The sequence below is a fragment of the Achroia grisella genome, unplaced genomic scaffold (genome assembly GCF_030625045.1).
Source record: "Achroia grisella isolate CSIRO2021 unplaced genomic scaffold, CSIRO_AGI_Agris_v1 utg784, whole genome shotgun sequence".
In the NCBI taxonomy this organism is placed as follows: Eukaryota; Metazoa; Arthropoda; class Insecta; order Lepidoptera; family Pyralidae; genus Achroia; species Achroia grisella.
This window is the reverse complement of record NW_026713024.1, coordinates 791,526-806,335: the sequence shown is the minus strand read 5'-3', so window position 1 is coordinate 806,335 and position 14,810 is coordinate 791,526. Positions and strand designations below refer to the sequence as shown.

Genomic DNA, 14,810 nt, shown 5'->3' with positions numbered 1-14,810 from the left:
TATGTCTGTCCTTGTCTATTACACGAGATGTGCATTTAAACTAGTTGTGGCGCAAACACTAGTAGTTACAGCTAGTTGTAGTTAGTAAAAAAAGAATCATGGAATAGAATAGAAAATTACAAACAAATAAACTTAAATTTAAGAACTTTTGCCACAACAACTGCCACTCGCGCTTTCGGAAATATTGCCGGGCGACAACTGAGCGAGAGGGCTGAATGTAAAAACACGCTGCCACTCGCGCTGCCAGTCCTTTGACTCGCGCAAGAAAAACCGACAATCGAGGGAGTGCCGGGCAGCGCGAGTGGCAGCGCCAATGGCATGGGAAGTGTTTCCACTCGTGTTTACACTCTCGCGCTGCTCACTTCCCTGTCCACTCGGGCTGAGTGTAAATTGAGCATAGCTTGACTCACAATTGGTTTGTATAACGCAATCATCAAGCTTCTATTAATCATCTCTCATCTCATCAGATGAGTCATTGTTGACTCGTTCGATGCGTTAATATGTAAATTATACGTAACTAACTACTCGCCCCGGCTTCGCACGGGTGTACATGACAATGTATTATATATATGAACCTTCCTCTTGAATCACTCTTTCTATAAAAACCGCTTTAAAATCCGTTGTGTTGTTGTAAAGATTTAAGCATAGAGACGGACAGACCGCGACAGTGACTTTGTTTTATACTATGTAATGATAACTACCAGTTAGTAAAGGAATGGAAAGTGACAAAGGAACGATAGATTTCACACTATAGACATGGTGGAATCACCTTCCAGCAATGGTATTTCCGAACCGATACGATATTGAAATCTTCAAGAAACTTTAACTAAACTTATTCTGAAATAAAAGATTTTTTCTAAAATAAAAGTAACCTTAGTTACTCCTTATTACATCAATAAAAGTCCTGTCAAAATCGGTCCAGCCATTTCAGAGATTAGATTATCAGAGCCGGAACAGTGAGACAGACAGATAAAAATTGTAAAAAATGTTATTTTGGTGTATTTACATCGTTGCCGTAAAAACCGGTTATTTCAATATTACAAACAGACACTCCAATTTTATTTATATGTAGATTCAGGTAAAAAAAGTGTTACATCTTAAGACCTTATTAGATTAGTATCATCCAGTCCCAATTAGGGTTATGCACATCAAAAGCATTTCCACCAAATGGTCCAGTTCAAAGAGCTATTTGAAGTTCAGTCCGATCAAATAGTGGGCAGCCCTGCCAACGGAGATGTCAAGCGGCTATCAGCCCCGCCCGAAGACCTGGCTCGCGTTCAAACTGCAAGTGCTACGCTTGGCTGCGCCGTTTGCAAGGTCTCTATATAAGTACGCTCTCGGTGGTTCAGTGGTTAACGACACAGGTTTATTTGCAATGGTCATGGGTTCGATTCTTTGTATAATTCAATTTGTATTCATGAGTACGATTGTTTGCATCGGTCTGGGTGTTTTCTATGTATATATTTACAAAAACATATATATAGTAAGTATTACAAAATTTAAAAAAAATCAATATTCAAAATATCTTTATTCATGTAGGTCTATTACAGACTCTTATGATATGTCAAATCTACCGTCAGTTCGGAATGATTTGGAGATGAGAAGAACTGACAAGAAACTCAGCTCGTATTCTTTTCAAATAAATGTTGTACATGTTTACAATAATACACAGTCATTAAAATTCAAATATTTCTATCAGTTGTCTAGTACCTATAACACAAGCTCTGCTTACCGTAGGACTAGATGGCGCTGTGTTAATTGTCCAGGGTTATCTATCTATTTATCTAACTTCTGATGGTCGTGGGTTCGATTCCTCGCACGATACAATTTGTATTTGTGATTATGATTGTTTGTTTTATTCTGGATGTTTTACTAAAACTGATATGGGAATTGTATGTAATAGGTAAACTGATTGGAAAGTTATACTAACTGAATGTTACAGGAATCAAACTAAAATATATCAGTGAAAATGTCATTTCAGACATTTGAATAATAAACCTTGAATATGTTTGTATGTGCGTTTGTACATTACTATCCCAGGAATCAAAAACTTCTAAAAACTACGCTTTCAGACCTTGGTAATATACATACGTATGTATATACATATACTAGCCATGAACGCGGTTTCAACAGCATGAAATTTATAGCCTATGTTTTTCGGATGTGGAATCTATAGTACTGTAAAGTTTCATCAAAATCCGTTCAGTAGTTTTTGCGTGAAATAGTCATAAACATCCATATATTATATATATATTATACTTACAAATTTTCGCGTTTATAATAGTAGAATAAGATATATATCTAAATTATATAACTCAAAGGTGACTGACATAGTGATCTATCAACGCACAGCCCAAACCACTGGACGGATCGGGCTGAAATTTTGCATACAGGTAGATGTTATGACGTAGGCATCCGCTAAGAGAGGATTCTTATGAATTCCACCCCTATGAGGATATATTAACACGAGCGAAGCCGCGGGCAAAAGCTAGTATGTATATATATTACTGATAATATATACATATATTATTATTTAGTTTACTGACACAGTTCGTTTACGACGTTGTGTTACGTTTTAGTATTCATGCATATATAAACATATGTTTGTACGTACGTCTCAAGGTTTCATACGATACGGAAACGCGTTTGTTTTCAACATATCTGCAAAAATATGTTACGAAACCAAACTTTTATTTGCTTTCTAATATTAAAGCATGTTTATTTTAATGTAAGAGCAAATTGTTTGTTTACAGTAGTGTTCATTTGTTTAAATTATAAAACAAAAATGTAGTGTTGGAGAAGGATGGAAAGAGATAGCTCTTATCACTACGACTGATTTCCTCTTATTAATTGTTTAACCAGTTGGTTGTATATTCAATATTTTTTCTATTTGAGTATTTAATTGAATTAGTGCTAATTGGTGGTTTGTATTCACACACTTAAACTTAAAAATGTAAAGTAATAATAAAATTATTTAAAAGAGCAACACGCAAGTTTCTTGCTCGTTCTTCTTGTGATGAGACAGCTTTCCGAACGAGCGGTAGATTAAAAAATGTAATGACTATTCAAAAGTGCTTCAATGTAAGTTTATTTGAATAAATGATTTTCTATTCTATTCTATTCTATTCTGTAGAAAGATAAAAAAAGAAAATAAGAAGTACTGTACAAGTGTAATGGATATTTTTATTTTAATATTACGATACCTTTATTAGAATACATAAAATGCACCGTACGCATCACTGTGGGTATATTTTTTTTTATTTACGTGGACGTCTTCCGGGCTGCGATGATGATGATGACCGTGACGAGGTGACGATGCTCCACATTGGTGGATAGGAAATACATTTTATTTTTTATTATTTAGCATTGTTTTTGTTATATTTTTTTTGCTGTTCTTTTTTTTTATATAATGACTTCATCTCTAATTTAATACATTTTTTTTTTACATTTATCTTATACGTTTGGGAAATTACTCTGCTACCAAAATGTTAGGGAATTTACTCTCTGTATATATATATAGGGAAAAATAAGGAAGCGTCACTCATTTACCTTTATGGTTCTGCGGATTTCTTGGGCTTCAGGGTCTCGAAGATATCTTCGCTAGCTTTCACACACTTTCACAGTAGGTTTCACAGTTCAAATTTATTTTAATTCACAACAAATGCGCGCGCGCGTCATGGCCGCTGTACGGTCCGTTTGTTACTAGGTGAGGGAGGGGAAAGCAAAGCGCGGGAACACAAACTAACTGACTCTAATATAATAATCTGTGCTTACGATGATACCGGGTAGATTTTGGACATATATAATAATAATTTGTATACTGCTGTCAGCGTAGTTATTGTTGTGTTGTTATGTGTGATGTAATAAATGTTATTCTATTCTATATGAGCCTATAACCAGAATGTTTGTCGACTCGCTATAGTTAGCGAATGTGCCATTAAAGTAATAATTTAAAAAAAAACTACCGTCCGCATTCAGAAGTTTTTACATCGCGAAAACCATACAATTATCTCCGAAGGGGAAGTAAACGAAAGCCGCTTGAATAATAACCCTCATAACTCAGGGTAAGTGGGAGCTATTCCGCTAGGTACAATCTACCGTCGCGCCGTATCGATCGCGGCCGACGCCGGGCGAGAATACTAGCATAGCTACGCTTATGTACAGTGCAATGTGCACTTCCGGTTAGGGCGTATTCCGGGCAAATGTGAATACATTTAGAAAATTAATAAGAATGTAAGAAATTACTTGTATAAAAGGAGAGTAAGGTCGGATATGATGGATCAGTGGAAGATGACGTACTGAGCCAACCTCAAATAATGGAATAAAGGCAAGGCAATCATAGATTTATTAAATGGATTTGATGGTTTGATTGCGATTTTGTATAAATCTAAATATATATAACTCAAAGGTTGAGTGATGACTGACTGAGTGATCTGAGCACAGCCCAAACCACTGGACAGATCGGGCTGAAATTTGTCATGCAGTTAGATGTTATGACGTAGGCATCCGCTAAGAAAGGATTTTGATTAATTCTACCCCCAAAGGGATAAAATAGGGGATGAAAAATCCACGCGGACAAAGGATTTTGATAAATTGCACCCCTAAGGGGATAAAATAATGCGAGCGAAGCCGCGGGCAAAAGCTTACAAACAATCATACTCATGAATACAAAATGTGTACACAGTGCGAGGAATCAAACCAGCAACCATAGGAAGTGAAGACGCTAAACCGCTAGAGCACCGGGGCCGCCAATGGTTGCATTCTATTCAAATTCAAAAATCATTTATTCATGTAGGACATTTTAGCCGCTTATGAACATATTTCTTTTTATATTATAAATTTTTTCCCTACTATCCAGTTCAGTATATAGATCCAATTGAGAAGAACACTAGCTGTTGTGTTCATATTCTTACACTAGCTGTACCCGCGACTTTATCCCCGTGGAATTTAACTTTATTTTTCTAAAATAAAAGTAGCCTATATAAGTTACTCCTTATTACATCAGCTACCTGCCAAAAGAAGTCCCGTCAAAATCGGTCCAGCCATTTCAGAGATTAACCGGAACAAACAGAGAGACAGACAAAAATTGTAAAAAATGTTATTTTGGTGTATGTACCGTATTTATATTCATATGCATGTAGTAAAAAACGATTATTTTAATATTACAAACAGACATTCCAATTTTATTTATATGTATAGATAATACAGAACGACTGTCAGATATGGACTTAATGTTTTTATTTTTTATTTAGACTTTTATAACAAGTGTTAAACAAAAAAATTCGGTAAAGGTAAATTTTGACAGTCCATATTTAGTTGAGTATATTACAATCTTACTCAGCTTACCACTATTTAGTACATTATCTAGGTGAAATATTTAAAAGTACTTTCTTTTTCCAGTTTCAGAGGAAAAAGAGGTAAAATAGAAAGAATGGGGCCGTGGTCGACTTTTCAAATGTGACTACAAAAGCGCGTTAATTGCTCAGCGTCGTAATGATGGAGTTCTCTCTGTTTGAATATGACATAGCAATTAACGGTATATCGTGTTAAATGTCGCAGGACGGACTATTGGACTGAAAATGTCACTCATATACTTAAAACTGCCTGTTCCCGCGGCTTCGGTCGCGTGGAATTTAACTTTATAATTCTAAAATAAAAGTAGCCTAAAGAATCATACCCTAATAAAGGATTTTGATCAATTCCACCCCTAAAGGGATAAATTATAGCGAGCGAAGCCGCGGGCAAAAGCTAGGGATATATAAAATTTAAAAAAATTGTGCCTACACTTGTCATAATTCTGTCAACACGTACTACATAGTACAGTAGTCTACGGTCCGTCCTGTGGGCCGTTACTTTGTTTAACATTAATTTAAATAAAAAAGGGTATCCTGTAACGTAACTGTAACTGTAACATAATATACATATGTAATCTTATATATAAAATTCTCGTGTCACAGTTTTCGTTCCCAAATTTCTTCGAAACGGCTTGACCGATTCTCATGAAATTTTGTGAGCGTATTAAGTAGGTCTGAGAATCGGCCAACATCTATTTTTCATCCCCCTAAATGTTAAGGATAGTCCACCCCTAAGTTTTTTTTTATTTTAAGGCAAAACAACGTTTGCTGGGACAGCTAGTATATATATATATATATATGCACTGCACTGCACTGCATTAGTCACAATGCACATTTAATAATGTAAGTACTAGGCGCCGCGCCCCTCCCTTATGTCTAGACAACTAATAACAGGAATGGGAAGTAACCAGGAGCTGAGGGGTAGCAACCCTTAAGTATATACAGGTAGGTGTATATGTATGAGCGAGGAAACTGTTTTATTTACTACTAACGATACGCCCCGGTTTCGCACGGATGCATTAAAGGAATTTCTCGGCTTGAAACATCCAGACGTATACAAACAATCGTAGTCTATACTTGTAAATAAAATTGGAGTGTCTGTTTGTAATATTTTAATAACCGTTTTTTACTACATGCATATGCATATAAATACGAGATATACACCAAAATATCATTTTTTACAATCTTTGGCTGTCTGTCTGTCGGTCTGTTTGTTCCGGCTATTCTCTGAAATGGCTGGACCGATTTCAACTGGACTTTTTTTGACAGGTAACTGACGTAATAAGGAGTAACTTGGCTAATTTCATTTTAGAAAATTTAAGGAAAATTCCACGCGGACGAAATCTCGGGAACAGCTAGTCATTAATACAAACGTTTGCGCCGTGCGAACGAACCCGCGACCATCGGAAGAAAGGCGGTGCGTTAAACCGCTAGACCACCGAGACCGTCAGAATAATGAGTCGTAAAACAGCTGTTACACCTAGTATTTTATTTTTATTTATTTATTCTTTAATGTACAGTATAACTTGTACAAAAGTATATATTATATATACGTATACATACATATAATACCTTTGTACATACTAATGTAGGTAGTACATTTACGAGCTTAATGCTGTATGACATTCTCCATCAGCTAACCTTGAGGTATACAGAAATCGTTATGAGGCAGTTATGTCAAAAAACAATAGAAATAATCTTTATTCAAATAAACTCATTACAAGCACTTTTGAAGATATTTTGATTCTACCACTCATTCGGAATGCAGATTCATCACAAGATAAATGAGCAAGAAACTTGTGTATTGCTCTTTTTAATAGATGTTTTTTTTTATATAAATAATTCCAGTATAACGAGTAAGAGGCATGCGATAATCAAACATAGAAATCGCTACGCACTCATTTTTATTGTAATCAGATAATATTGTCAGTGCTATGGATTTAAAGTTTTTCTATAAAAACATTATTATCGTTAACGAATTCTTCAATTTTATAGTAAGCTTTTTTGCAAAGGAACTGTTTTATTTGACTTTTAAATATTTTTTCTGGCAGATTTATAACAGACTCTGGTATTTTATTGTAAAACCTTACGCAATTGCCATAAAACGAATTACTAACTTTAGCCAAACGACATTTAGGTAAAATCAGTTTGTTATTGTTACGTAAGCTTTTATTGGTGCAATCACTAACTCTTTTGAAACTGTCTATATTCTTCCTCGCATAGATGATATGTTCATCAATGTATTGAGAAGCAACGGTGAGGATATTTGTTTCCTTAAAACACTCTCGCAATGACTCCCTGGAACCCATACCATAAATGGAGCGAATGGCCCTCTTTTGTATAGTAAATATTGTATTTACAATCACAAGTTACTATTGGTATACGTATATTCAAAACTACGTGCATGAAGATGTTTATCTGGGCGTGAACACTGGAATTTATGTAACTTACCTAGTTGGGTATTCACACTGACACTTCAAAGTTTATTCCGTCTATGTAAGTTGGAGTATACGAGTTGTACAAGTTTCAATATATCGTAGTATGTTTCTCGTATATGTAGTTTAATATAGAATAGAATAGAAAATCAATTATTCAAATAAACTTACATTGAAGCACTTTTGAATAGTCATTACATTTTTTTAATCTACCACTCGTTCGGAAAGCTGTCTCATCACAAGAAGAACGAGCAAGAAACTTGCGTGTTGCTCTTTTAAATAATTTTATTATTACTTTACATTTTTAAGTTTAAGTGTGTGAATACAAACACCAATTAGCACTAATTCAATTAAATACTCAAATAGAAAAAATACTTAATAAAACTGGTTAAACAATTAAGAGGAAATCAGTCATAGTGATTAGAGCAGACCAGTCCCTACAAGCAGCACCCGTTCACGAGTATGACGGATTAGCCAGCCATCACTGCGCTCGACCATATTTTAGGGAGCCCAATGACCCGGCCCACCACGCCGCCACAAGTCTGGACATATCAATATCTCTTCCTGAGGGAAAGATCTTAAGGTTGCCTGGAAGAAATCGGTATTTAGCGATAAGGCCGCCCAATGTTACCTCTATATTATAATTATGTAGTTTTTATTTTTATATCTAGACTAGCTGTCCTTGCGACTTCGTCCGCGTGGAATTTAACTTTATTTTTCTAAAATAAAAGTAGCCTAAGTTACGCATTATTACATCAGCTACCTGCCAATAAAAGCCCCGTCAAAATCGGAACAGCCATTTCATGTATAATGTAATTCTAAAATGTTTATTAACTTCTGTTACAGGTACGTAACATCTCGTCTGATCTGTAAGAGTCATAATCCTAATACTGTATCATGTACAGACAGGTATGAATATTATATAATAACAATAAAAATAACTCAGCAAATGCTGTGAAATTGAAACATATAATAATAATAATCTCAGGACAATTCACACAGCGCCATCTAGACCCAAGTTAGCTGAAGTTTGTGTTAGGTGTACTAGATAACTTATACAAGTACTATTTTTTTTCGTAATTACCTACGTATTACACATAGAAAACACCCAGACCGACACAATCATACTTAGGAATAAACATGTTTACGTGTAAGGAATCGAACCCGCGACCATCGCAATTAAAGCGGTGTACTAAACCAAGGTCAAATATGAACACTTGAACTTGAACATCTGAATAAATCTGCTTTATATCTAAACAAGCTACTCGCCCTGGCTTCGCCCGGGTGTACACGTATTATACATATAAACCTTCCTCTTGAATCACTTCATCTATTAAAAAAAACACTTCAAGATCCGTTGCGTAGTTTTAAAGATTTAAGCATACATAGGCACGGACAGACAGCGACCGCGATTTTGTTTTATACTATGTAATGATTTAAATTTGTGTAAATTATTACAATTTACAATTACTAAATACAGTGGACCTCCGGTAGTCCGACAATCATTTTGCAGGGCAGTGTCGGACTATCGAATTTGTCGGATTATAGAGTACTGCCTAAGACCCCTTATAGTCCGAATTTTTTTACAAAAGAGTACCTTGTAATTCGACAAATTATAGATCCAATGATGATTCTTTATATTATATACATATACAGTGGACCCCCGGTTATCCGACAAACGTTTTGCAGGGCAGTGTCGGACCATCGTATTTGTCGGATTATAGAGTGCTGCTTAAGGGTCCTCTGCTTATAGTCCGGACTATAAGCAATTTTTTACAAAAGAGTATCTTGTAATCCGACAAATTACAGATCCAGTGATAAGATTCTATGTTATATATGTATGTATGTATATGCACTCTGAGGTATATTGTCAAAGTAATATTCAATAACAAATAATAGACAATGTCGGATTACAAGGGGGGCCGGATTACCGCGGGTCCACTGTAGTTCAATAAACTCGGCCAATAATGTTGAACCCAATTGGCATATCGCCTGCCTCCGTGGCCGCCTGCTGCAGCAGTTCCCAGCTGAATGCTGGAATTGATCGATGTGAATCTAGGACAGGATAATGAGGTCAGGCTTCTGAATGTACAGTGCAGCAATCACCCTCTGATATGCAAATTATTCTGTGGTCACAACGAATTGGCTTTTAATGGTTGCGGTAGCAGTATTGCCTCTATTGTTCACATTTGTCTGTGCTATTTTTTTTTATGCTACGATGTTGGCGCGTGTATTTTTTTTTAATTTAATTTACACTAGACTCGGCACATGTATTATTATTTTTTATTTAATTCACTGTAGGTTTACACTAGGCTCGCAGACCTGTATTGCAGAAACTGGAGTGACTTACTGTTGTGTATATTTAACATGTTTTCCCTTTGTATTAATGGCTAATTGAAAAAAGGAACTTGTTTGTAAAATGTAAGGAATAAATTTGTGTAAAAATGTGGATGTTATTGCTTCTATTCTTTACATTTGTTTATGGTAAATTTGTTTTTTTTTTTATATTACGATGCTGGGTAACAAGTATTAGGCTCGTATGATAGTGAACGGTTACAGTAGCCTATGGACGCCTGGAACACCAGAAGTGTTACGTGAGCGATGTCGATTCTTAAGAGATATTGTTATGTAATTCATAAGCCTTGTGATGTGTAAACTATATTATTGTAAAGTTTCATCAAAATTTGTTCAGTAGTTTTCGCATGCAAGAGTAACAAACATCCATCCATACTCACAAACTTTCGCGTTTATAATATTAGTTTGATATTTAATACTTTCATAATTTGTATTGTATGTATTGTTTTTTTGTGTTAATTGTCCAGGGTTATTTATTTATTTATTTTATTTACAAATAAAATATATCTAAGTTTTTATATCAGTTGTGCAGGTCGCACCCCTTTATATATTATTTATGTATTTTGTCTATTATTTTATATAGAAAAATATATATGACATTGTCATTCTATTTTTCTTTCTTTCTTCTTTCTTTCTTTCTTCTTTCTTTCTTTCTTTAATTCTTGTTTTGCTAACTATTATACTTTTGTACATTATATTATATTATTGCTTCCTAAAACTCGTGTTTGCATAATTATATCTACCAGCCCCATATACATACAGTCCTTCGTTCACATCAGTCTAGTCTGCTTAGTTTGGGAATAGATGGCGCTGTGCCTTTTTTAGTATAATTGTCTGAATTATCCAGGGATGTTATTGTGAGTAACCCTGTACTGACAGGTAATCTGCTAACAAGCGGACCTATCTCAAGGGGTTTTATCTCCCCCTTTCATCTTCCATATTCTCGTGTCACGGGTTATTGGCTTCCCAATGTGCTACAAACATCGCATTTTATTGTTATTGTTACTCAATAAATTGTATTTTATCATCGATGATGATGATATCATCAATATATATAGTATATTACTCTGAAATTATGATGTCATGAAATATTACAATAATTTTCTCTCAAAGATACAATGGTAAATAAGTTTTATTAATTGTACGTACATATATTCACCGCGTCAGAGTTAAAAAATATTTTTTATATTAGGACGATTCAGATAGCGACATCTAGTCCCAAGTTAAGCTAGATATAGCTTGTGTTATGGGTACTAGATAACTTATACAAATGCTTACTAATATTATAAATGCTAAATGAACTCTGTCTGACTGTCTCGCTTCACGTAATAACTACTGAACGTATAAAAACCCCTTTCAATCCTATGTCGTTTCTTAGGGTTGAAAGGGGCCTTTCAACCCTTTCGTCGCATGAAAAAGTATTGTATGAATGAATTATCATTTTTGAAGCTAGTAGCGTGAAACTTATCTGTAAGGCTGTTGATTGAATTGTATGGAATTTTGTATGGTTTAAGTTATTTTGTAATGTAAGTAGAGCTTGTGTTTTTTTAATGGATGATAATGGAATGGTGCACCCGCCTGCGCTAACGGTTTACGCTTGTGGTGCAACAGTGGAGAATGGTAAGATGAGGACGAGGGCAGTTAGCCCATCGTGACAAATTCACCAGGAATTTATCACGATGGTTTCCAGGGGGAACCGCGTGGAGGTCAACCTGACATGGTACATTGATAGCAAAATAGTCATCAGTGCATTACAAATCAAATGAAATCAATTCAAAAATCATTCATGTACGATATTTTAGCCGCTTATGAATGTCAAGTTTTTTGTAAAAATATTTTTTTTCTACCGTCCTTTTCAGTATACAGATTCAATTGAGGCAAGAAATAATTGAATTTCTTTATTTTTTACTTACTAACAATCCTTTTTACAGTCTGTATAGGTAAAATTCCCTAACATCGTGTAGACACGCCCTAACAAAATGTAATGTATAGTCATAAATATTATTCTATTCTAATGATGTAAAAACATATTCACAATCGTACATTTTATACGTCTAAATCTCTCGTTCGTATTAAAACCATATAGAAAAGTCGATAGACCATTGTCTGGTATTCCCAAGTATTCCCCTCGCTTTCCTTGTAGGTAGTAGAGATGTGCTGACTCGTAATAAACACGACTCGATTTAACTCGAGTTGAAATTAAGGTAATACGAGTTAACTCGAGTTACCTGCAATAAACACTTTTTATTTTATTTTATGAACTATTGTAATGTTGTTGGGGGGCTTTGACTTTTTTTTTATTTTATGAACTACTAGCTTTTGCACGCGTTAATTTATCCCCTTAGGGATGGGATTTATTAAAATCCTTTCTTAGGGGATGCCTACGTTATAGTAGCTTTATGCATGCAAAGTCTCAGCCCGATCGTTTTAAAATTGAGTTTCATACAAACTTTCATCCCCTATTTTATCCCCTTGTAAGTAGAATTAATCTAAATTAATAATAATCTAATTAATAGACTCATCTCCAATTCGAGCAAAAACATTACTGGAGGCTAATGTCAGCCCTTGCTCTTTAACATTTAAATTTTCACATGTCAGCCCTTTTCATGTCATAAAAATATTCAAACAGTTAAATTTAAAAAATACGGAAGATCTCTGGGACATGTCAGTTAAAGTAGTTAGTACATTCATAGATATTGTTGCTCCTTATCTAGCTACTATTTTCAATAAATGTGTTGATAATGGCGTGTTTCCTCAATTAATGAAATTTAGCAAATTAATTCCACTCTTTAAATCTGGAGATAGATTTGAGCTAGGCAACTATAGACCAATTTCTATTTTGCCAGTTCTAAGTAAAGTATTTGAAAAGATTATGTTTAACCAAATGTTAAAATACTTCAGGGATAACGGACTGCTTCACAGTCAGCAATATGGTTTCACTGCCGGCAAGTCTACTACTGATGCAGGTGTAGCGCTTATTACACATATATTCGAATCATGGGAAAACTCACAGGATGCTCTCGGCGTTTTTTGTGACTTGTCGAAGGCGTTTGATTGCGTAGATCATGAAACACTTTTGTACAAGCTCAAATATTATGGTATTAGAGATAATGACCTAAGTCTAATGAAAACTTATCTAGAGGATAGGGTGCAAACTGTAGATATTGATGGTGTAAAGTCTAAGGGAACTAATATAAAAATGGGCGTTCCTCAAGGTTCAATATTAGGCCCATTTCTCTTTTTAATTTATATAAATGACCTTCCCTACATGGTAGAGAAAGTTGCAGATATAGTGTTATTTGCGGATGATACTTCGTTAGTGTTTAAAATTGGTCGCCAATGTAATCAATTAGACGATGTAAATTATGCTATCTCTGCTATACTAAATTGGTTCACATGTAATAATCTATTATTGAACTCCAACAAAACTAAGTGCATTAAATTCACGCTGCCTAATGTAAAACAAGTAAATACGCAGCTATTGCTTAATGATGAAATAGTAAATTTTGTTAATGATACAGTTTTTTTAGGAATAACAGTGGACTCGAAGTTACAATGGGGGCCCCATATTTCAAAATTAGCCAGTAGACTTAGTTCTGCTGCTTATGCAATTAGAAGGATAAGGCAATTAACAGACGTGGCGACGGCAAAACTTGTATATTTTAGTTATTTCCATAGCATTATGTCATATGGCATACTGCTATGGGGTAAAGCTGCCGATATAAATACTATATTTATTTTACAAAAGAGAGCCATACGTTCTATTTATGGTATGGGTTCTAGAGAGTCATTACGTCAATGCTTTAAACAATCAAATATCCTCACCGTTGCCTCTCAGTACATTTATGAAAATATTATGTATACAAGGAAAAACTTAGATAGTTTCAAGAAACTTAAAGACTGTACAAGTAGAAACTTACGCAATAAAAATAAGCTAATTTTACCTAAATGCCGTCTACACAAAGTTAGTAATTCATTTTATGGTAATTGCGTAAGATTCTATAATAAACTGCCAGAGTCTACGCTAAATCTTACAGAGAGGCAATTCAAATCTTATATTAAACAAATGTTATGTAAAAAAGCCTATTATAAGATAGATGAATTTATAGATGATAGCAATATATAGCAAGAATAAGTTTATTTGCGGACAACGTTATAATTTTAATTTTCATACTGCTTTCTTGATATATGATAGCGTAGCGGCTTTTGTATTGATTGCCGCATGCATCCTTATGTAAAGTGCGAATACTGTAACTACCATATAGTAATTTTTGTAGCTGTGACGTGGTCGTGTGGAATGAGTAGTCATGCTCACTAAAATGTCCAGACATGTGGCGGCGTGGTGGGCCGGGTCAATGGGCTCCCTAAAATATGGTCGAGCGCAGTGATGGCTGGCTCATCCGTCATACTCGTGAACGAGTGCTGCTTGTAGGGACTGGTCTGCTCTTATCACTACGACTGATTTAATCTTATTGCAAGATTATATTTGACCCAAAAAATTAGTGTTTGTTGGTAGTTTGTATTCACACGTTTCGACTTGTAAATGTCAACTTACAAGGATTATTTAAAAGAGCAACACACAAGTTTCTTGCTCGTTCTTCTTGTGATGAGACAGCTTTCCGAACGAGTGGTAGATAAAAAACAAATTGTTATGACTATTCAAAAG

General features: G+C 34.8%; 1 protein-coding gene across 2 annotated transcripts in view; it reads left to right on the top strand.

Annotated features, from left to right (window-relative positions):
* LOC131851558 (E3 ubiquitin-protein ligase znrf2) overlaps positions 1–14,810 on the top strand; it is a 169,158-nt gene that overhangs the window by 109,382 nt on the left and 44,966 nt on the right. The gene's annotated exons all lie outside the window — the stretch shown is intronic.